Source organism: Corapipo altera, unplaced genomic scaffold (genome assembly GCF_003945725.1).
Source record: "Corapipo altera isolate COAL_440 unplaced genomic scaffold, ASM394572v1 0, whole genome shotgun sequence".
In the NCBI taxonomy this organism is placed as follows: domain Eukaryota; kingdom Metazoa; phylum Chordata; class Aves; order Passeriformes; family Pipridae; genus Corapipo; species Corapipo altera.
Window position 1 is genome coordinate 617,667 of NW_020884872.1, and position 21,058 is coordinate 638,724.

The 21,058-nt window shown below is 49.6% G+C and overlaps 2 long non-coding RNA genes across 2 annotated transcripts; both read left to right on the forward strand.

Moving 5' to 3' along the window:
* The first annotated feature begins 3,600 nt into the window (after nt 1–3,600).
* On the forward strand, nt 3,601–7,342 carry LOC113943157. The gene is made up of 3 exons (XR_003526216.1): nt 3,601–3,644; nt 4,927–5,018; nt 7,224–7,342. It is a non-coding gene; the product is annotated as an uncharacterized LOC113943157 (long non-coding RNA).
* A 4,239-nt stretch (nt 7,343–11,581) lies between these two features.
* On the forward strand, nt 11,582–19,349 carry LOC113943149. The gene is made up of 3 exons (XR_003526213.1): nt 11,582–11,888; nt 18,734–18,834; nt 19,157–19,349. It is a non-coding gene; the product is annotated as an uncharacterized LOC113943149 (long non-coding RNA).
* Nucleotides 19,350–21,058: the final 1,709 nt, after the last annotated feature.

Sequence of the window (21,058 nt, forward strand, 5' to 3'; positions counted from 1 at the left end):
GACTGCAGGTGAGTGGCCATGGTGGAACTGGGAGAGCCTGGTCTCCTCACCAGTGACTGTGTTGCACAAACTGGTTTGGTTTGAAGTATTTGTGTCACTTAAAATCGTCGAGGAGAGGGCAAAAAACAGAAGGAAATAATGGCCTTTGGGTGTCACAAAAGCTTGATCAGGGCTCAGTGTTCTCTCTGACACAGTAAAGGCTCAGCCCTGAAAGCTTTTTTTTTTGAGGTGCTACAGCCCAAAGTCACCCAGGTTGGCCATTCCCACCCAAAATGGTCCTGAGAAAACAAGTTAGAGATTGAATCTGAGGCTTTGGAAAAGTGTGATCTTTGCCCAAACCATCTTGGAAAAGAAAGATCCTGGAGAAGAGAAGCTTTGGGGTGACCTGATTGTGGCATTGCAGGACCTGAAGGAGCTCCAAGAAAGATGGAGAGAGACTATTTCCAAGGGATGGAATGGCAGGACAAGGAGGAATGGCTTCAAACTGCCAGAGGGCAGGGATAGATGGGATATTGGGAAGGAATTCCTGGCTGTGAGGGTGGGGAGGCCCTGGCCCAGGTTGTCCAGAGAAGCTGTGGCTGCCTCCCACCTGCCAGAGAAAGGTCTTCTCCTCCTCTGAAGTGGTGCCCATTTCCTGAAGAGCCACTTGGACGATTGTCTGGGTTGAGTTCCAGGTGAGAAATAACTATTTTCCCTACCAGAAACATCTTTAACTTGGTGGTGTCTCTTGAGCTGGTGACAAACTGTGCTTTCCTGAAGCCCATCCAGCTGTTTTTCGGGGATCCTGGAGGTGTTTTACCCTCCACACGTGGTTGGGCATCAGTTCAGTGCTGCAGCTCAGCAGTTGGCCTGTGTCAGATCTGCTCTTTGCTTCAGTAAATTCATTATCTTCCAGGGCTGCAGCAACACAAAGACTCCCTCTGGACAATTAGGACCACAAGGGAGGCTTTGGGAAGCTGATTGTTCCCTCCTGGGAAGAGATGAAAGACCAGAGTGGTAAAGAGAAGAGATTTTTCATTATAGATCTTAAGATTAAACCCGAGGGGCTGCTTGGGCTGGAAATCTGCCTTATGTTTTGTAGCAATAAGTGGATTTCAAATGCTTGGCTCCTGGTCATGTTTGTAGGTAATGGTCCTCTACTTGAGCTCACTCTGCTTTCCTGGAGGTGGATTAGGACATAATTAAATCTGGGGAAGGGTGTAACAAAAACCAGGATTCCATCCCAGCGGATTAATTGCCGGGTCTGGTTTTGAGCCGGGCAGAATCCCTGCAAACACTGAATTTGCTCCATCTTCTCCCTATTTACATGAGAGCCCTTGGCATTTACTGCCAGCAAACGTCAAAGGGATCATTTTCTTGTGCAAATAAAAGCAGGGGGGGAGCTGCTCTCCTGGGTGTTGACACTTCTGTGGCACCGGGTGGGAACTAGTTGGAGTAAACTGCACTTAACCCCCTACTACACCACCAGAGGTGCACAAAGGAGCATTCCTGGAAATGAAACCCAGGTCATTTATCTTCTGTTGCATCTGTAAAAGAGAGTTTTTCTTAAATGGCAAAGGCACCATCAGTGCCTGTCTGATGGGGCATCACTGAACAGCCACTTCTGGGCTGGGTTCGTGTGGAAATTCGAGAGGAATCTGAGCCAGAGGTTTGGCCTGTGGCTCCATGGGCAATTCCAGCTCCTAGAACACCAATCCTGGCACTTCCAGAGTCTGTCCCTTGGGAAGGCAGCGCTGCTGGAATGGGGCAGGGAGCAGGTTTTGCTAAAGACAAACGTGGAAATGTGGGAAAGGCTGAAAATCCCAGTGATGCTGGGAAAGGTCTTTGTGTTTGAGAGGAATTCAAAGCTGGACGAGTCTCCATCTGTCCCACACAACCTTTCCCTGTGCTCAGCCTCTGCCCATCCTTTTGGGATTGCTGCAGCTCCTGGAGAGGCTGAAGAGGGGATGGAACAGAGACAGAAGAGGCTTTGGCTCCCCAAAAGCTGCTCCTCCTCTCTTCTGGTGGTTGCTGGAATCAGGGATGATTTTTAAGTTTGAGCTGCTCATGTTAATGAAGTGCTTTTGGAGCTGTTTTAATTTCATTTTGGGTCTTTTCAGTTACTTTAAATGAGAGGGAAATGGTTACTTTCAACAACATGAGCCCAGTTTAATCCTCCAGCCCAGTTAACCAGCCCAGTTTAATCCTCCAGCCCAGTTAACCAGCCCAGTTTAACCCTCTGTGCCTGGGCTGTCCCTGCTGGGAGGAAGGAGCAGAACCAGCCACCTTGCTTTCTGCTGCTGTTTGACACTTCTTGGCTTTCCCAGAGGAGCAGCATCCCAATGATTTCCACTGTGGTTGTGTCTCCAGGAGCAGATTTGAGGAAATCTCCCCTGGTTGGATGGGCAGGGACAGGAGCAGCGGGAGAACCAGCGTTGGCAGAGCAGTGGAGCTTGAAACCATCCAACTGGATAATCCTCTGGGATTATTCTTTGTGCCTCTCTCAGTAAAAACGAGGGCAAAGCAACCCAAGCCAACCCTGATGTGGTTTTACTTCCCTCTGCTGCTTTGCTGGGTCCCTTTCACACCAAACACAGAATCAGGAACACTCAAACCTCACTGGGATCTCAAGGTTCCTTCTCACCTCATGCAAACAGATAAAGATTTGCTGCTGAATTTTGGGAGAGAATCAAGCTTTCATCCTGACTGAGCAGCCATTTTTAAAGACAAACCCCAATTCTATTGATTATTTCCCCTCTGGCATAGCCTTGCTTGATGCTGAAAGCACAGCCAGTTGTTAACCTACTTTTTCAGAGTGATGTGTCCTCCAGCATGGAAAGACCCAGGGAGTGCTGGGGTTTTTTTTTTTTCTTTGCAGTAAGATGTTTTTATTTTTCAGCTCTGAAACACGGGGCTGAGGGAGGGATGAGATGTGAGATAAGAAAGAGCTGAAGGCAGCAGGTCACTCATTCAAGGTGCCAAATCCCAGCTTTTCTGTTCATCTGCTGTTTCTGGCTTAATGACATTTTCAATACTTTAATATTTCAATACTTTATATTCAGCATATATGCAGAATATATTCAGAATATATTCAAAATATTCAGAAACGGCTCCATTTGCAGTCATACCTGAAAGCAGCTCTAGAAACTCCTTGGAAGGTAGGAAGAACTTTTCATCCCTGGATGTTTTACTTCCAGTTAGCCTGGGGAATTTTTGTTAAACGGCAAAGAAACCTGACTAATAGGGAATCACCAAATATTGGGAAGGAATTCCTCTCTGTGAGGGTGGGGAGACCCTGGCACAGGTTGGGCAGAGAAGCTGTGGCTGCCCCTGGATCCCAAGACTGGAATCAAATAGAAAAAACCTTCTTGAAAGGCATTTTAGGGCAAATTACAAAATCCAAAAGGCTTCCAGAATGCAGAATATTGTTATAAATTTGTCTTGTAAGGCAGAAACTGAGAAGAAAATCTGACACATGGGGCTCTGACCTCAGAAATCACATTTCCAGGAGGCAGGTAATGATGAGACCTGTGCTTAGGCTGGCTCTTTTTTCACCTGCCTGGCTTTTCTAATTGATAATTTTAATTTTAATACTCTGTTGAAGGTGGATCAGAGCAACAGGATCAGCAAGGAAGAAGGAACAGCACGGATGGAGCCCTTGGAAGGTGGGGATTTAGGTAGGTGTAGTGTCCAGGGACAGTGAGGAGGAGGATGAACCTTCTGGTGGAAGGTGATGAGATGGAATGAGATGATCTTTAAGGCCCATTCCTGCCCAAACCATTCCATGATTCCAGACTGCAAGGCTGGAGGGAGGCAGAGACAGCCCCCAGGAGGGATCCAGGAGACCTCTCAGGTTGGCACAAGCAGTGCCCGGGGTCCAAAGGGGCAAACTCAAAGGTTCCTCTCGGACCCCAAAGTTCCCAAAGCTCTCCCAAAGGTGCCTCTGGCCCTGCAGGTCAGCACAGGCCAAAGCCATGGATACACTCACTCAGCCTTCCCCTAAATTTCTGTCTCCACTTGAACTCCTCAACACAAAAGAGGGAATTTCATGGGGTCCCAGGATGGTTTGGGCTGGGAGGGACCTTGAAAATCATTTAGTTCCAACCCCCTGCCATGGACAGGGACACCTTCCACCAGCCCAGGTTGCTCCAACCTGGCCTTGGACACTTCCAGGGATCCAGGGGCAGCCACAGCTTCTCTGGCCAACCTGTGCCAGGGCCTCCCCACCCTCCCAGCCAGGAATTCTTTCCCAATATCCCATCTATCCCTGCCCTCTGGCAGTGGGAAGCCATTCCTTGTGTCCTGTCCCTCCATCCCTTGTCCCCAGTCCCTCTCCAGCTCTCCTGGAGCCCCTTTAAGCCCTGGAAGGGGCTCTCATATCTCCCTGGAGCCTTTTCTTCTACAGGTGAACAGAATAAAAATAATCTAACAAAATAAAAGTGCACTTTTTCCAGAAGGCTCCTCGTGCTCTGGAGCAGCAGGAGGGGCTGAGGGAGCTGGGGGGGCTCATCCTGGAGAAAAGGAGGCTCAGGGGGGACCTTCTGGCTCTGCAACCCCCTGACAGGAGGGGGGAGCCGGGGGGGGGTCGGGCTCTGCTGCCAGGGAACAAGGGACAGGAGGAGAGGGAACGGCCTCCAGCTGGGCCAGGGGAGGCTCAGGTTGGACAGGAGGAGGAATTTGCTGCTGGAAAGGGTGGTGAGGCCTTGGCAGGGGCTGCCCAGGGAGGTTTGGAGTGCCCAGCCCTGGAGGTGTCCCAGGAAGGCCTGGCCGTGGCACTCAGTGCTCTGGGCTGGGGGACAAGGTGGGGATGGGGCACAGGGGGGATCCATGGGCTGGGAGGGCTTTTCCAACCCCAGGGATTTTGGGATTCAACCATTCAGATTAATCTATTTCGAGAAAGTTGGGCCACAAAGTGCTGCCATCAATCTTGAATTGTCCTTTTCTCAGGTCACAGAGAACATTCAGCACCTTCCACGAGGAACTGGCCCCCAAAGGAGCATTTTAACCCCCAGAATGGGCAATTTCCAAGCTCAGCAAAGGTGAGTTTGTGCCTGGGTTTTGATTGTCTGTGTGACACCTACAACATCCTGCAGTGTGTTTTCACCATGCTCAGAGTTTGCTCATTTTTAGGCACTTCTTTCTCCCCTGTCCAGCCTAGATATTTATAATATTTATATCACGCCACTGCTTGAGTAGAAACCTCCTTAAAATGTCTTTTTGGTGGAATTTTAAAGTCAAAATGGCTTTTTAAATGGAAAAAAAAAAAAAAAAGTAGGAAATTTCCTTGGTAAAAATATCAGGCTTTAATTACATTTTCATGCCCTCCATCAGGAAAACTGAGAGCTAAAAAAAATCTCCCCCGTGTCTGGCGAGCTACACTGAGAGAGTTTGTCGTAAAATTAGTTGTCATGTGGCTGAATTTTTTGGGGTTAGACTTTTTTTTATTGGAGGAAACCGGAGAACAGTTTTTAATTTTGCGGTGGGAGTTTGAAAAATTCGGCAGCAGCCCGTAAATAAATTAAAAATCCTTGTGCTTCACGAGGGAGTTTTTAACATAAAAACAACCCTTCCAAGTGGAGGTGATCACTGGGCTTAGTTCTGCTGCAACAGATTAGTTCATCCTGGAACTAATTTTAGGCTGGCTCTTAGGCTGGCTCTGGAATCCAGAGAGAAAACCTGCTGCACAGCAGGATTTTGGACACCTAAATCAGGCTTTTGCTCTCCATTTCCTCTTGGAGGAACCTCTCCGTGCCCCTGAACCATCTGGTGTGGCCGGGGCTGCAGCTTTCAGCTTGGGAGGCTGAAATATTGCTTTCAGTCCCTGGAAAAAAATGGGATTAGATAATAAAGACTTCAGACATTGAACCATAATAATAATTAAGACATTTTCTGGGACAGGTGAGATTTGCTGCGGGGATTTGTTAACACAGGTAGGTTGGGTCAGATTGTTCTGGGAGTGTTTTTTCTGGGTGCTACAGAAAGAGGAGGGAAGGTTTTGTGACTAACACGACGAGGCTTCCAAAAATATCCCCTCCCCGGGGCTGTGTGTCCTGCCTGGTGTCTTTCCCTGTCCATCCTCTGGAATTCTCCATCATTCCTGGCATTTTTGTGTCTCTCAAGGCCTCCTTCTCCCACAGCATCACCATTCCTCCCTTAAACTATTCTCCTTTTGTCTCAGGGCCTCGTTCTCCTCTTGGAGAACCTCTCCTGGGATATTGGGAAGGAATTCCTGGCTGGGAGGGTGGGGAGGCCCTGGCAGAGGTTGCCCAGAGAAGCTGTGGCTGCCCCTGGATCCCTGGAAGTGTCCAAGGCCAGGTTGGAGCAACTTGGGCCAGTGGAAGATGTCCCTGTCCGTGGCAGGGGATTGGAACTAAATGATCTTTAAGGTTCCTCCCAGCCCAAACCATTCCATGATCCAAACTTTGTCCCACAATGTCCTCAATTCCCCTACGTGTGTTGTCTTTCCTAAGGAGGGAATTGTGTTAATTTGGCACAATTTATTCCTGGCAAGTCCAGTGGAAATGCTCATTATCATCCTTTAGGTCCTTGAAAAACAGTGGGTTTATTTCATAAGAATCTCTGGGTTTCAGGGATCCCTGTTTTGCTGACAGGGGCTGTAATTCCCATTATTTTTAAAGGGAACTGTTCCCTGTTTCCCAGCCATTCCAGATGATCACTCAGGGCTCTCAGATTTCTGTTGCTGCCTCCTTATCACTTGAGGAAGGATTTCCTCAGCGCCTGATGGTTTGAATATCTTTTATTTGTCAGAAATACGTTGAAGGTGTTTTCCACACCTTGCCTTTCCTTTATTAACACCAAGTCAGGCTTAACTCTTTTCCCTTGACCACAGAAAGAAATGTTATCATAGATTTGACATCTCCGTGGGTTTTTCTCCACACCAATTTTACCCATCTAATTTATTTCTTCTTGCCTTTATATCCCACCACTTGGCATTCATTTTTACTCCTCTGTTCCCCTTCACTCCTCCTCAGTTACCTGCTTTTGCCCTCAGGATTTGCTGATATATTTGTTGATATTCTGGTCACTGAGGAGCTCAGTGTTGAGACCTTTCCTTTGAATCTTGTGCTTTTCCACTGCACATTTAATAGACTTTCCTTCCTCACAGTTCTCTCCAATTATCTTCCTGGAAAACTCTCCCAAATTCTTCCTTAGCTGGGGGATTCTGTTCTCCTGAGCTCTGTTATTTCTTTGCTGCTGCTCTCACGTTTCCTTTTTTCTTACAGTTCTGTCGTTTCACTGAAATTCTCCCTCACTTTGGCACTTGCCAATCCCTTGGAACTGGACAAAAGTTCCACCATCTTTTTCCACCTCCGTTGGATGTTGCAGCCACTTGTCCCCCTGAGAAAGTCAAACAGAGCTGACTTTGTGCCTCTTTCATTCATTCCCACATCTTGACTGGAGCAGTTTTAAAAACACAAGGTAGGGTGGCACATTCATTTCAGTGACAACACTCACCCTCCTTCCTGGAATTCCTGGTTTTTGGGGAGGAACAGATGTCAGTGGGAAACATCTCTAGCTTATTCACAGACAGGCACATCTCCTCATTCTGAGTTCCTTCTGGAGAAAAATTTAAGCAAAAAAAAGGAGAAGAAACGCAAAGAAATGGATTTATCCCAAATTAGGCACGTCTTGGATGCGTGAATGTGGCTTAAATTTTCAATCTGCTGGGGCTTGACCTTGGCAGGACTGAATCATGGAATAGCCTGAGCTGGAGGGACCCACAAGGATCATCCAGTCCAAGCCCTGGCCCTGCCCAGGACACCCCAACACTCCCCCCTGTCCCTCAGAGTGTTGTCCAAACCCTCCTGGAGCTCTGGCAGCCTTGGGGCCGTGCCCACTGCCCTGGGGAGCCTGGGCAGTGCCCACCACCCTGTGGGGGAAGAACCTTGTGCTGAGATCCACCCTGAGCCTGCCCTGTCCCAGCTCCAGCCCTTCCCAGGTCCTGTCCCTGTCACAAAGAGCAAAGATCAGCTCAGTGGAGCCTGTTTGGCCCTTGGGGACTCAGTTCCTGGAGTGATGTCCATCCTGTCCTTGCCTGGCCATGGACACCTTTCCTGCAGTGTCCTGGGCTCCCTCCATGTGCTCCCACCTCCTAAACTCTGGGAATGTTTCTACAACCAACGGCAGTTTCACTGCATGTTCAAATTCTCTTTTTATCCATATTTGCTGACACCCAGAAGGCCCCTTTCTTTGAGCAGGGAGCATCTCATGAACAATTCTGCTTCAGGCTACAAAACATCAAAGTCAATCTCTTTTCTCCTTCTCTCCCAGAAAACCACGATGTGGGAAATGGACTCCCTTGAAACAGAGTTGCCTTCGGGGCAGTTTGTGCTCATTACAACACGCTGGAACAAAATAAATATTATTTGATTGTAAAATACATTTCATTTTCCTGGATCCATTTAAAAATGGGGCAAAAGAATGCTCGGCTCCAGATGTTCTCAGAAGCACAAACCCCTCCAGGTTGCTCACTCTCAATTCAGGTTAGATCACCTCGTTCTGGAGTCAAGGCTTCAAATTCAGGCATTGTCCTTTGGTGTCACTGGACTGGGAGTTGGGATATTCTTTGGCCTGATGGAGAGAGTCCAGAGCAGGCCCCAAGAGGATCCCAGGGCTGGAGCAGCTCTGCTGGGAGGAAAGGCTTGGAGAGCTGGGATTGTTCAGCCTGGAGAAGAGAAGCTTTGGGGTGACCTGACTGTGGCCTTGCAGGGCCTGAAGGAGCTCCAGGAAAGATGGAGAGAGACTATTTCCAAGGGCTGGAGTGACAGGACAAGGGGGAATGGCTTCAAACTGAAGAGAGTAGGGTTAGATGGGATATTGGGAAGGAATTCTTTACTGTCAGGGTGGTGCAACCTTGATTTGTGTCTGAGTGTGTCTTGACAACGTTCAACTCAGATGGGCCCAAGCATGTCATGATGGTTGGTTGAGATTTTTGGGGATGCTGCAGCGCCCCAGCAGCATATTTTCGTTTATTTTGATTCTTAAATGAGATTGTTGGAAAGAAAATCCACATAAAAATATCCGAGAAACATCTGGAAAGAGCCCCATCCCCCGTGACAATGGGTTTTGCTTCTGCCCAGCTCAGAACTTCACACCGTGAGCCAGGAGGATTTTCCAGAGGGCTCCATTTACTTGGAATTCTCTCTGGGGTTTGCCATGCCAGCTGTGGCTGTTGGTCACCTCCTGCCAGTGCTGCCACCACGTTGGTGGGGTTCAGGTGCCAGTGCTGTTACAGAACCTCACTGGTGCTTCTCCTGAGGGTCTCCTGAAGGATCAGCACTCGCAGCAGATGGTGGAATTTTGCCACAGCCTTCAGGAGAAGCATTTTTTGGGCCTAAATTGCACCTCTTATATATAGCACCCAGTGCTGTTTGGCCTGGCAGGCATCCAGAGTGTGGTTCCAGTGGCTCCTCCCGCCGTGTCACAGGACAGGGCTCTCCATGTGAACATCTCCCAGATGTTCTGCCCTGGCCAAATTTAGCCCCGTGGATGGGATGTGGCATCCCGGCACGTAGACAGGGCTTTCCTGGAGGCCGTGGAGAGGCTCCTGTCATCCTGGAAGGAGGAGGATCCCTGCAATCCCTGGGTTTGTGCTGTGAGAACTGTTCCTCCTCGGGTGACCCCCGGAGCGGCCGTGGCAGCCGGGCAGGAGCACAGCGGCGGAATTTGGCAGAGGCCCGGAAAACGTGTCCCAGTTTTCTTGACAGATGTCCACTGGGATGGGAAAGAGCTTTCCCCTGCCCATTAGGGGACCTCAGCAAGCTCCTTCATGGACTCATAGAATCCCAGGATATCCGGAGTTGGAAGTGACCCACAAGGATCATCCAGTCCGACTCCTGGCCCTGCAAAGGCCCAGCCCCAAGAGTCACACCCTGTGCCCCAGAGGGTCATCCAAACCCTCCTGGAGCTCTGGCAGCCTTGGGGCCGTGCCCACTGCCCTGGGGAGCCTGGTCAGTGCCCACCACCCTCTGAGGGAAGAACCTTGTCCTGAGATCCACCCTGAGCCTGCCCTGTCCCAGCTCCAGCCCTTCCCTGGGTCCTGTCCCTGCTCCCAGAGAGCAAAGATCAGCTCAGTGGAGCCTGTTTGGCCCATGGGGACTCAGTTCCTGGAGTGATGTCCATCCTGTCCTTGCCTGGCCATGGACACTTTTCCTGCAGTGTCCTGGGCTCCCCCTGTGTGCTCCCACCTCCTAAACTCTGGGAATGTTTCTACAACCAACGGCAGTTTCACTGCATGTTCAAATTCTCTTTTTATCCGTATTTGCTGACACCCAGAAGGCCCCTTTCTTTGAGCAGGGAGCATCTCATGAACAATTCTGAAGAACCTTTTTCCCAGAAACCCTGACATCCTTCTCCAGCCCTGAAGCCAGGGAGTTTCTCCAGGAGTTTCTCCAGCGGTTCCTCCAGGGGATCAGCCAACGCATCCATATCTTCATGGTCTGCTGTTATATTTTGGAGCTGTGGATCCTTGAGATCTCATCTGGAGATCCCATCCCAGTAGCCTCCCCGGGTTGCTGCTTTGAAGCTGCACCTGGTGGATCTGAGTCACCCAGGTGGGCAGGGAAAGAGCTGGGAAAGAGCTGGAATGTGCATCTCCTTGGCACAACACAGGTGGTGGGAATGAGGCAGCAGGAAAGGCCTTTAAGTGAATGAGGGACCCAAGGGTGGGCTCTGACTCCTGCCTGGGGTTTGGGCTTTGCTTTTCCATCTCAGTGGGGTATGGAAGTGTCCTTTCCCACTTTGCCTGGTAAAACCTGCAAGGAGTTGAACTCTTTTCCAGCTTGATCCAGCCCAGAAACCAAGTGTATCCTGGGCTGTGCCCAAAGCAGGGTGGGCAGCAGCTGAGGGAGGGGATTCTACCCCCCTGCTCTGCTCTGAGACCTCACCTGGAGTTCTGTGTCCAGCTCTGGGGCTCCCCAACATAAGAAGGACATGGAATGTTGGAGCAAGTCCAGAGCAGGTCATGAAGTTGATAAGGGGACTGGAGCACCTTCCCAGGTGGGACAGGCTGGGAAAACTGGGGCTGTTCAGCCTGGAGAAGAGAAGGTTGGGTGGAGACCTCACAGCACCTTCTGGGGCCTGAAGGGGCCTGCAAGGAAACCAGAGAGGGATTTAATCAGGAACTGCAGGGGCAGGACGTGGGGGAATGGGTTCAAACTGAAAGAGGGGAGATTCAGGTGAGATATTGGGAAGGAATTCCTGGCTGTGAGGTGGGGGGGCCCTGGCACAGGTTGCCCAGAGAAGCTGTGGCTGGCCCTGGATCTCTGGAAGTGTCCAAGGCCAGGTTGGATGGGGCTTGGAGCACCCTGGGCTAGTGGAAGGCATCCCTGCCCATGGCAGGGGGTGGCACTGGATGGGCTTTAAGGTCCTTTCCAACCCAAACCAGTGTGGGATTCCATGATTCCATGATTCCATGACCCTTTGGGTGCAGCCCAACCCAGCAGCAGATGGGACACTCAGGGACAGCCAGTGCTGCAGGGGCTGGTCCCATAGGTGAGGCCATGACAGTGAGTGCCATCATTGCCCTACTGAGGGTTTTCCAAGCTCATTCCATGCCTGTCTCCTCCATCACAACAGGAATATCATCTCCCATTGCCTCCAGTGACCTGCTCATTCAGCAGTGTGGAACAGCAGGGCTGGGAGTTGCTTCTGCACCACAAGATCCTTCTGCCCCAGGAGAGTGAAGATTCTGCTCAAAACACCTATTTTTCCCAACAATACCTGTGGGAATTTCTGCAGGCTGGCTGAAAATTGCAGGACTGCAGAGATACTGCCCTGCCCTGGTGCTTCTTCTCTCCCTGAAATTCTCAGTGACTTCAGCAGTTGAGGGCTGGCCCAGAAACTCCAGCATCTCTGGGATCCTTCAGGCTGAAAGGCTCTCCACGTGGGTAAGTTATCATTATTTGTTCTTCTCCTCTCCCTGATCCACTTTGGAAGACAGATGTGCATTCTTTCCCCCCCCTTCCTTCCTGCCTCTGGAACTGATGAAACGTGAAAATCACTTCTTAGATAGAAAAAAAAAAACCAAAACCAACAAACCAACAACAACAGGCCCCCAAAGTCAACACAATACATTGGGAGCTGTTTGGTTTCTAATCTCTGAAAAGGAGCCAGGTCAAACAGACACAGCTCCACTGATAAATTGTTATTCTTAGAGATTTCAGCCTTCCATGGAAAAGTACTGAGCTGGCTCTGTGATCTCCTCTTACACTGTCATCAACATCCAGCAGTGGAAAATTGGAGAAAACCAGCTGCAAGGGAGAGTGTTAAGGGCATTATTTTTAGCTGCCTCATTTCTTTTCTGCCTCCACACGCTCCCCTGTGGAAAACAAGGCTGTCTGTCCCAGGGACTTGCTGGCAGCTGCTGTGTCAGGCACCACAAAGCTGCTCCTTGGGAAGGAGATGCTGAATAAAAGCGGAGAAATCCGAGTGGTGGCACAGCAGGAGAGGTGAGGGAATGTGAGGAGGCTTTGGGAAGAGTGTGAGTTCTCCCTTCACCAGAGGGTTGAGTTGGAGGGGTGGAGCTGCAGTTGAATCTCCCTCTCCCTCTGCTGAGGTGGTTCCTTTCTTAGTTCCACTCCCTGCTGGGACATCTAAGAGTCTCAAATGCTCATAAATACTCAGATACTCATAGCTCACAAACACTGATGTGCTCTTACAACAGGGCTGCTGAAGAGAGGAATTCCCACCCTGGAACTTCTGAGGGCTGAGGTAGCAACTAAATCCAGGAGGGTTCTGGTGCAGGTGTGGATGGATCCACTGCCAGCCCATCCCTCACCTCCTGAGGGTGACTTCCAGTCAAACTGGGAGCACTGGGCTGGAAAGGCTCAGTCTGCCCATTTTGGTCCTGTGAAGGTCTCACCTGAGTGGAAGAATCATCAAATCATGGAATGGTTTGGGTTGGAAGGGACCTTAAGGATCATCCAACTCCCTGCCATGGGCAGGGACACCTTCCACTAGCCCAGGTTGTTCCAGCCTGGCCTTGGGCACTTCCAGGGATCCAGGGGCAGCCACAGCTTCTCTGGGCAACCTGTGCCAGGGCCTCCCCACCCTCCCAGCCAGGAATTCCTTCCCAGTATCCCATCTATCCCTGCCCTCTGGCAGTGGGAAGCCATTCCCTGTGTCCTGTCCCTCCATCCCTTGTCCCCAGTTCCTCTCCAGCTCTCCTGGAGGCCCTTCAGACCCTGGAAGGGGCTCTGAGGTCTCCCTGGAGCCTACTCTTCTCCAGGCTGTGCCAGGGCCTCTCCACCCTTACAGGGAGGAATTTCTTCCCAAAGAAAGCTCTCCGTGTGCCAGCCTGTTTTTCTTCCTCGTTTTTTGGGGCACTTCAGCTCCTTCTAAACCTCTGGCCTTGGCAGCACCTCTGAATCCTCATCTCTGTGAGCATCCTGGCAGCCAGGGGGGTGAAACCTGGGGGTGTTCCAACCCCTCCTTCTACCCCAGGAGAGTGTTTGGATGCCAAACCAGGGAAGAACCCAAATAGTGCCAGAGCAGGACGATGCCTGGGCCTGAAAAATGAATGATCCTCTCGTGCCATGCACAAGTTTGTGCAGGAACAGGGCCAGCACAGGTGGGTCTCCTGCATCTCCTGCACCTTTTTAACTTGGTTTGGCAAATCTGGAACCTGAAATCCTCAGTGACTTCAACAGTCAAGGGCTGGCCCTGAAACTCCAGTATTTCTGGGATCCTTCAGCCTCTCCATGTGGGTGCTGTTTTTAGGGAAGATTTGGGGTTTGATCGATGTTTTTAGGGAAGATTTGGGGTTTGATCGATGTTTTTAGGGAAGACTTGCCTAAAAGTTCAGTCCTTTCCAAGGATAAAGTCGTCGGTGTTGGTTTGTCCACCCTCCATTAACAATTTGGGAGGTTTTGCTGAGCAGGTTTGGGGTTTCCATGCCTGGGATTTCCCACTGGGATGCCCTGGTGTCAGGGGCTGTTTTTCCAAGATAAATTGCCTCTATTTGTCCTGCTTGGCACCTCCTGGCGTTTGACAGATGCCTGGAAAGGAGAGAGACTTAAAAAAATCTTGGCACGGAGGCAAGTCCTGACCATGAGTTGAGGAGCAGGGCAGGAGTTCAGAGGTGACTCTTGGGAATGCTGTGTTGGGCAGGGAGGCTGAGAGCAGAGAGTTTTGGGGGCTCTCAGTGCTCCAGAAAGCGAGCTGGAGGAATTCCTCTGGATTGCTGAGGGCAGGAGAAGTGGCTGGAAAGGAATAGGGAGCAGGGAGGTGGGACCGGGTGACCCACGAGGTCCTCTCCAAGTGTTTGTTTCCTTCCTGTTTCCCTCTTGGATGGATTTCCCTCCACTCCTGTTCACTTCTTAAGGTGAACATGGGTCTGGATTGGAAGTCTTTGTGGGTACATGAGGACTGTTTATCCCTCAGGGACTTATTCTCAAACCAGTCAAAAGCTTTTTTTTCCCCAGTGGTTCTGAGCAAATAAACCCCATGGACATCATTTTGAGTTAGAAGAGGACAAAACTCCTGTTAAAAATCACTGGGTCAAAAATTTACCAATCATCCCATTTATTTCTCCTCTGTATCAGTGTCCTGTTATCCCAGATAAGAGTGTTTTGGCTGACTGGGAAGGTAATGCAGCTCTCCCTCAGAAGAGAGCTCAAAACTTCCAAGGCAGAGCAAATCGGTCCACTTAGAGAATTTGAGCAGATTGGGTTAGTTTTTGATCTCTTTGGCCAATGAGATTAAGCCTGAACCTTGTTTTTCCCCTTCTATCTCCACGATAAACCCTGGAAGCTGCTCCTGCCGACAGGATACCTGGAAACCGTCCTGTTTGTTGAAGTGCTTCAGAGCCTCCTTTGCTTTATTTGTGGCTCTGAGAGTGGAACGTGGGCAGCTGAGAAAGATCAGGGAGGTCTGGATGCCTCAAGGTTATTCCAATTTGTTTGCTTCCCTGGTTTTTGCACCCCTGGGGACTGAGAGCATTTCCCTTCCCTATTTTGATTTTTCTGTTCCTTCCTCCAGTCTCAGGAGCCTCTACCCCTGTGTCCTGAGGGCACGTCCTGCCAGGAGCCTGGTTGTTGTGCTTGGCTTGTTATTTACAGGCCTGGTGTATCCTTAATGTGGCTAAATCCTGATTTTTTTCCCTTCCATCTAATGAAAATTTACAGCCCAGTCTTGTTTAATCTCACACACTCTGCTGCACAGTCCAAGAGCTGTTTGAGCCCATCAGACTCCCCAAAATTCAAAGCTTTGCCCTATTCAACACCCCCTAAGTGCAGGTGCAGAGAGCTGGATGGGTGTGGAGGTGCTGAACTGCTCAATAACATGATTTGTAAAACTAATTTGGTTTCTAATTCTGGGTTTGTTGCACACAAACTCTCAGATGAAGCCTCTGCTCACCATAAATACGATTTATCTGGAGTAGAGGGCATTAAAGATGTGAAAAGCAACGGGCTGTGCCTTCACAGGAGCTGCACCTAAAACAATCCTTGCCCATGGAATACAACCAGAGCTGCTTTTGCAGGAGTTTTGTCCCATTTCTCGAGGTAAACTGAGAATAATGGGAAATAACAGCCCTTCTTTGTTGGGAATTGCCTGTGCAGACCCCACAGAATTGCCTGTGTTATTTCAAAAAGATATGGTGAATCCACTGCTCCTGGCACTGCCTGTGCTTGGCCTTCAGAACCCACACACTCCAGGCAGGGAATATCAGGGAGTTCCAGGCTGTGGAGAGAGTGCTCAGGAGGTCTGAAAATCAGTGAACAGTGAGGGGTAACCAGTGAATAACGAGGGGTAACCAGTGAGCAATGTGGTTTAACCAGTAAATAATGAGATTTAGCCAGTAAATAATGAGATTTAACCAGTGAATACTGGAGTTTAACCAGTGACTAACAGGATTCAACCAGTAAATAACAAGGTTTAACCAGTGAATAACAAGGTTTAACCAGTGAATAACAAGATTTAACCAGTGAACAACAAGGTTTAACCAGTGAATAATGAGATTTAACCAGTGACTAACAGGGTTTAGCCAGTGAACAATGAGGTTTAGCCAGTGAACAAGGAGGTTTAGCCAGTGAACAAGGAGGTTTAGCCAGTGAACAAGGAGGTTTAGCCAGTGAACAACGAGATTTAACCAGTGAACAACAAGATTTAACCAGTGAACAATGAGATTTAACCAGTGACTAACAGGGTTTAGCCAGTGAACGAGGTTTAACCAGTGAACAGCAGGGTTTAACCAGTGAACAACGAAGTTTAACCAGTGAACAACGAGGTTTAACCAGTGAACAATGAGGTGTAACCAGTGAATAATGAGATTTAACCAGTGACTAACAGGGTTTAACCAGTGAACAATGAGGTTTAACCAGTGAACAATGAGGTTTAACCAGTGAATAACAAGATTTAACCAGTGAATAACAAGGTTTAACTAGTGAATAACGAGGTTTCCAAACTGGCCATGTGTGCACAGATCTCCACACGTGTGCGCAGAGTCCCTCACCTCTGCCCTTTGCCACCTGAAAGGAAATCCCTGGCTATTCCTCTTCCTTCCTTCCTCTCATTCTTTGGAAAATGCTGTTCCAGTCATTGGGAAAGGGTTGGTAATGAATGGCTTCATTTGATAGTTCAAGTGTCATGGTCTAACTTTTCCTTCATGGGAGCTAAACAGGAATGTCTCCATGGAGCAAACTGGTGCTGGGCATCCCCCCATGGAGTTAATTTTTTAAAAAATAATATAAATAAATTAATAATATAAATAAATATAATAATATAATATATATAATAAAATATAAATTCATAACTGAGTAGCCTCTGATATGACACTGAACTTCTGAATTTTGCTGAGAGCTCACTATGCCCTGGGGGGATGATTGGGTTTGGCTTTTTTAGAAATATGGCCCATGGTGTAAAAATGAAGGAAAAAAGAGGGGTTTATATGTGAGAATAAATGTGTATGTAATACATATCAATGTATAAACTTAAAAGTTACACGGCTCTTACAGTTGTAAAGTAGATTTACCCCATATTTATAGTGATAATATTGCACATGGCTTCCAGGTTTTAGTGATGGTTGGAGACAAATTAAAACCACCGGAAAATAATTTCCAAGCATTCCCCATCCCTGGAAGTGTCCAAGGCCAGGTTGGAGCAACCTGGGCTAGTGGAAGGTGTCCCTGCCCGTGGCAGGGGGTGGCACTGGATGGACTTTAAGGTCCCTCCCAACCCAAACCATTCTATGATTTTGGGGCACATGTTGATGGTGTGTCGCTAAATTTGACTTGCTCAGGGACCACAGGTGGAGTCTGACACTGATGGAGGAGTTGTGTCAGTGCAGGGCTGACAAAGGTCAGCAGGAGCTGAGGAGGGAAAAATTCCCTCCGGGCAATGCTGAGGGAGAAGGTTTGGAGCAGAGAGATCAAGGCCAGCCACTCACTCCATGCATGGGCTTGTGTTTGGTGATCAACTCCAAACTTTCCAGGCCTTTCCTCCACCTCAAGGAGGAGCTGAAAGTCCCTCTCCTCCTCAGGCTCTCCAAGGGCTGCAGGGCTGCTCAGCTCAGCCAGACCCAGACGTTGGGTGCCAGGGAGGTTGTGGACTCCCCATCCCTGGAAGTGTCCAAGGCCAGGCTGGACCTGGAGCAACCTGGGCTAGTGGAAGGTGTCCCTGGATGAGCTTTGAGGTCCCTTCCACCCCAAAACATTCCATGATATCTCCTCCTGGCACTGCTGGTGTTGGGGTGGCTGCACCAGGATCCCTCTCCCAGAGGAGAGATGCCCTCGAAGAGGGAGATCTCCAGCCAGGCCCTTTCTTTGGCACAGGGTCTCTCCTGCCCCTTTGGCTGCCCAGTGTCCACCAGGATCCTGGACAACTGGATTAAGGCCAAAGCTGTCCCTGCTCATTGCAGGGGAGTTGGAACAGATGATCTTTAAAGGTCAACCCAAACCATCCTGAGACTCCTCTGAGGAGCTGGCAGTGCCAACCACGTGGGTGTGGGTGTGCAGGGGTATTTTCTGGGCTCCTCTTTGGGCAGGGCTGTGAACATGGGCCTGTGCTGGACCACGTGAAGCTGCTGCACCAAACAGGTGCTGGGGTGCCAAGGACAAACCAAGGTCATCCCTTCCCTTCTGTGCAGGACCTCTGGAGAACATCCCGGGGGCGTCAAGCCTGGGCTGGGTTATTATGAGCACCAGGTGATTTGCCTCATTAATAAAAAGCTGGGATGATGGAGATTTGAGAGTTTTAGGTACCTCCAGAAACAAAAAACACGTGGAAGCAGGGAGGACCCTGTCAAGAGAGGCAAACTCAGGCTGGGAGCAGGATAAATGTGACCCCAGGGCTGTACTTTCCTGACCATTTTCTCCTGGCACAAAGCAGGGGGTGAAACATCTTTCCCTGCTCCAGTGCTTCCTTCAATTCCCACACCACCCTCTCTGGGATGCATTAGGACAGTTGTTTTCCAGGTGAGGGAACTGCACTGGGAACTGGTCCAGGTTCTCAGAAAGGGAAGTTGTGTTTTAACCCAGCTCAGATCCCAGTTTCATTCCTCACGGCATCTTGGACACGGAGGATAACAGGAGGAAGGAGCAGCTTGGACTGAGGGCAAGACCCCTTTTTGGGGTCCCCTTTGGCTGACAGGGATGGTGGGATGGTGAGACCGTGGCCTAATCCCATCCCAGCTCCAGCACTTGTCTTGACACCAAAATAAAATGTTCTGCCTCCCTCAGGTGGACCAATTCCATGAAAATCCCTGTTTCCATGGTAACTGCTGACAATCCTGCAGGTGTCATTCCCAGCGGGTTCCCATGGGATTCACAAGCAGAAAACCAGCAGCTGGAAGATTCCCCCCTCATCCCTGGAATGGAGGGATCACTTCTTCCTGTGGTGAGTAGAGGAAACCACTGGGGTTTGGGACATTTGAAACGATCCCATCTGGAATGCTGGAGGATTTGCCAGCTCCTGCCAGGCAGATCCCAGCAGCCCATGTTTTTCTGGCAGCCTGAAGTGTGACTTCTGATATGGATAAATGGAAATCATAGAATCATGGAATATCTTGAGCTGGAAGGGGCCCCCAAAGATCATCTTTTCCAACTCCTGGCCCTGCACAGAACACCCCAAAAATCCCACCATGTCCCTGAGAAAGTTGTCCAAATATTCACCTAGTTTGGCTTTTGCCTTCTTTTTTTTCTCTGGGTTACATTTTTAGGAGCAGAGGTGAATATCCCTTGCAAAACAAATGTAGCTCTTCAAACAAAAACCCCCAAATATTGTCTTTTGTTAACTAAAAAGCGCTGAAAAACACTTCTGTGCTCAACAATGATGAGCTAAAAAGATTTGAAGAGGTTGGGAAACGAACAATTTCAATGCTTTCTCATCCTTTTAGATGAAGCCAATCGTAAAAAAAAAAAAAAAAAAAGAAATGGTAATGAATGGTAAGTTATTCATGACTTTTTCTGCAGAAGGAATAACAATGTGCCTTCTGCGAATATTAAGTAAAAGTAACCTTGGGGGGATGGGTTGGGCCTGGTGAGTCACACACAGTTTTGGAATTCTTTATGTTCCACAACTGGCAGCCCTTCCAAGCTCTCCGTGTGTCCCTGAGTCCCTCCGAGGCAGGTGGAATGAGTTCCTGCAGATCCATCTATGTTTTGGATCCTGTGGCAGCACAGGGAGGAGTTTGGACCTGAAGGAGCTCTGTGCTGAGTGCAGCCTGTCTTGCAAAACATTGCCTGGCCTTCCTTACCCAGGGGCTGGATCTATGGAAACATTCCCATGTGTCCTGTTGGGAAGGCTCCTTGATTGCTTCAGGATGGGGGTTCACTGGTTGGTTCTCAGAGCTGAGCTTGATGAAGGTGATTAAAATGGTTAATGAGCCATTAAAATGGTTAACGAGCCTGTGCCCCACAACCTCTTGGCCCCTTCAATCTGGGAACAAAAAGTGGGGAAGGTTGGGATGGGAAGAGCTGAAAAGCTCCAAAGAAGGAGGATGAAATGGGCCATGTGTCACCCACCCTGGGTGTGGGGTGGGATGTGGGTTCCAGTCCCACAGTGACCCCATTTGCTGGGCCAGGGGAGCCCCTGGAGCAGGATGGTCCCCATGGCCTGGGTAGAACTTCATTGTTCTGCTTCCTTCTCAGCATTCCAAGGTGGCTTCGGGCCTGACGCTGCTCTCCAGCTGATTCCCTCCTCTCCAGCTGATTCCCTCAGCTCCACTCTGCCTTCCTTTGTGCCACTGGGGAGTCCTGGAGACCAAATCCACCCATCTGGAGCCAGAGGAAAAGCTCCTGCCCTGGTGAAGGCTTCCCCTGAAGGCTCTCCAGAGGCAGGTTGGTGGGAATTACAGTGGGAGCTTCATCCCTGTGCTTTCCAAATGGGCAAACAGTTCTAGGTTTTGACTAATTGTCTTCTGCCAAGAGAAGTTGTGGATGCTCCTTCCTTGGAAGTGTTCAAGGACAGGTTGGATGTGGCCCTGAGCAACCTGGGCTGGTGGAAGGTGTCCCTGCCCATGGCAGGGGGTGGGAACTGGATGATCTTTAAGATCCCTCCCAACCCAAACCATTCCCTGTCTCTCTAATTCTCTAATTCCAGGATTCCAGGACTGTCGTGAGGAGAATCCACAGGACAGCTGGAGCAGAGGGACAGAGCAGGCTGTGCTGGGGTTTGGCTGATGCTCAGAGATTCCCAATTCCAACTGGATGTTAAACCTCCCAGCACAGACACTCCTGCTGCTGCAAGCCCAGGGACTGGACACAAATTCCAGGGAGAGGTGGATAGGGAAAGCAGAAGGAGTTGTCACCCTCCTGTGCTGTGTGTGAGGGTGGCACTCAGTGACCTTAGAGGTCTCTCCCAACCCAAATGGCTCCGGGACCAGATGTCTAAGTGGGGTGGGATTAGTTAATCCTGTCTTGGTAAACCTATAGTCAGGATTTAGCCCGAGGTGATATAGGGAATAATGTGTAATTACTGTTCCAGATGGATTGTGATAAGAGCAGTAATTAAGGAGGGATGAGTAGCTCTGTGTGTCAGCAGAGAATTGAGGGTGTTAAACAGGGGTTTGAAGATCAGGAGATGGGTCCAACTGTCAGAAGAAATTCCCTGCTAGTAAGGT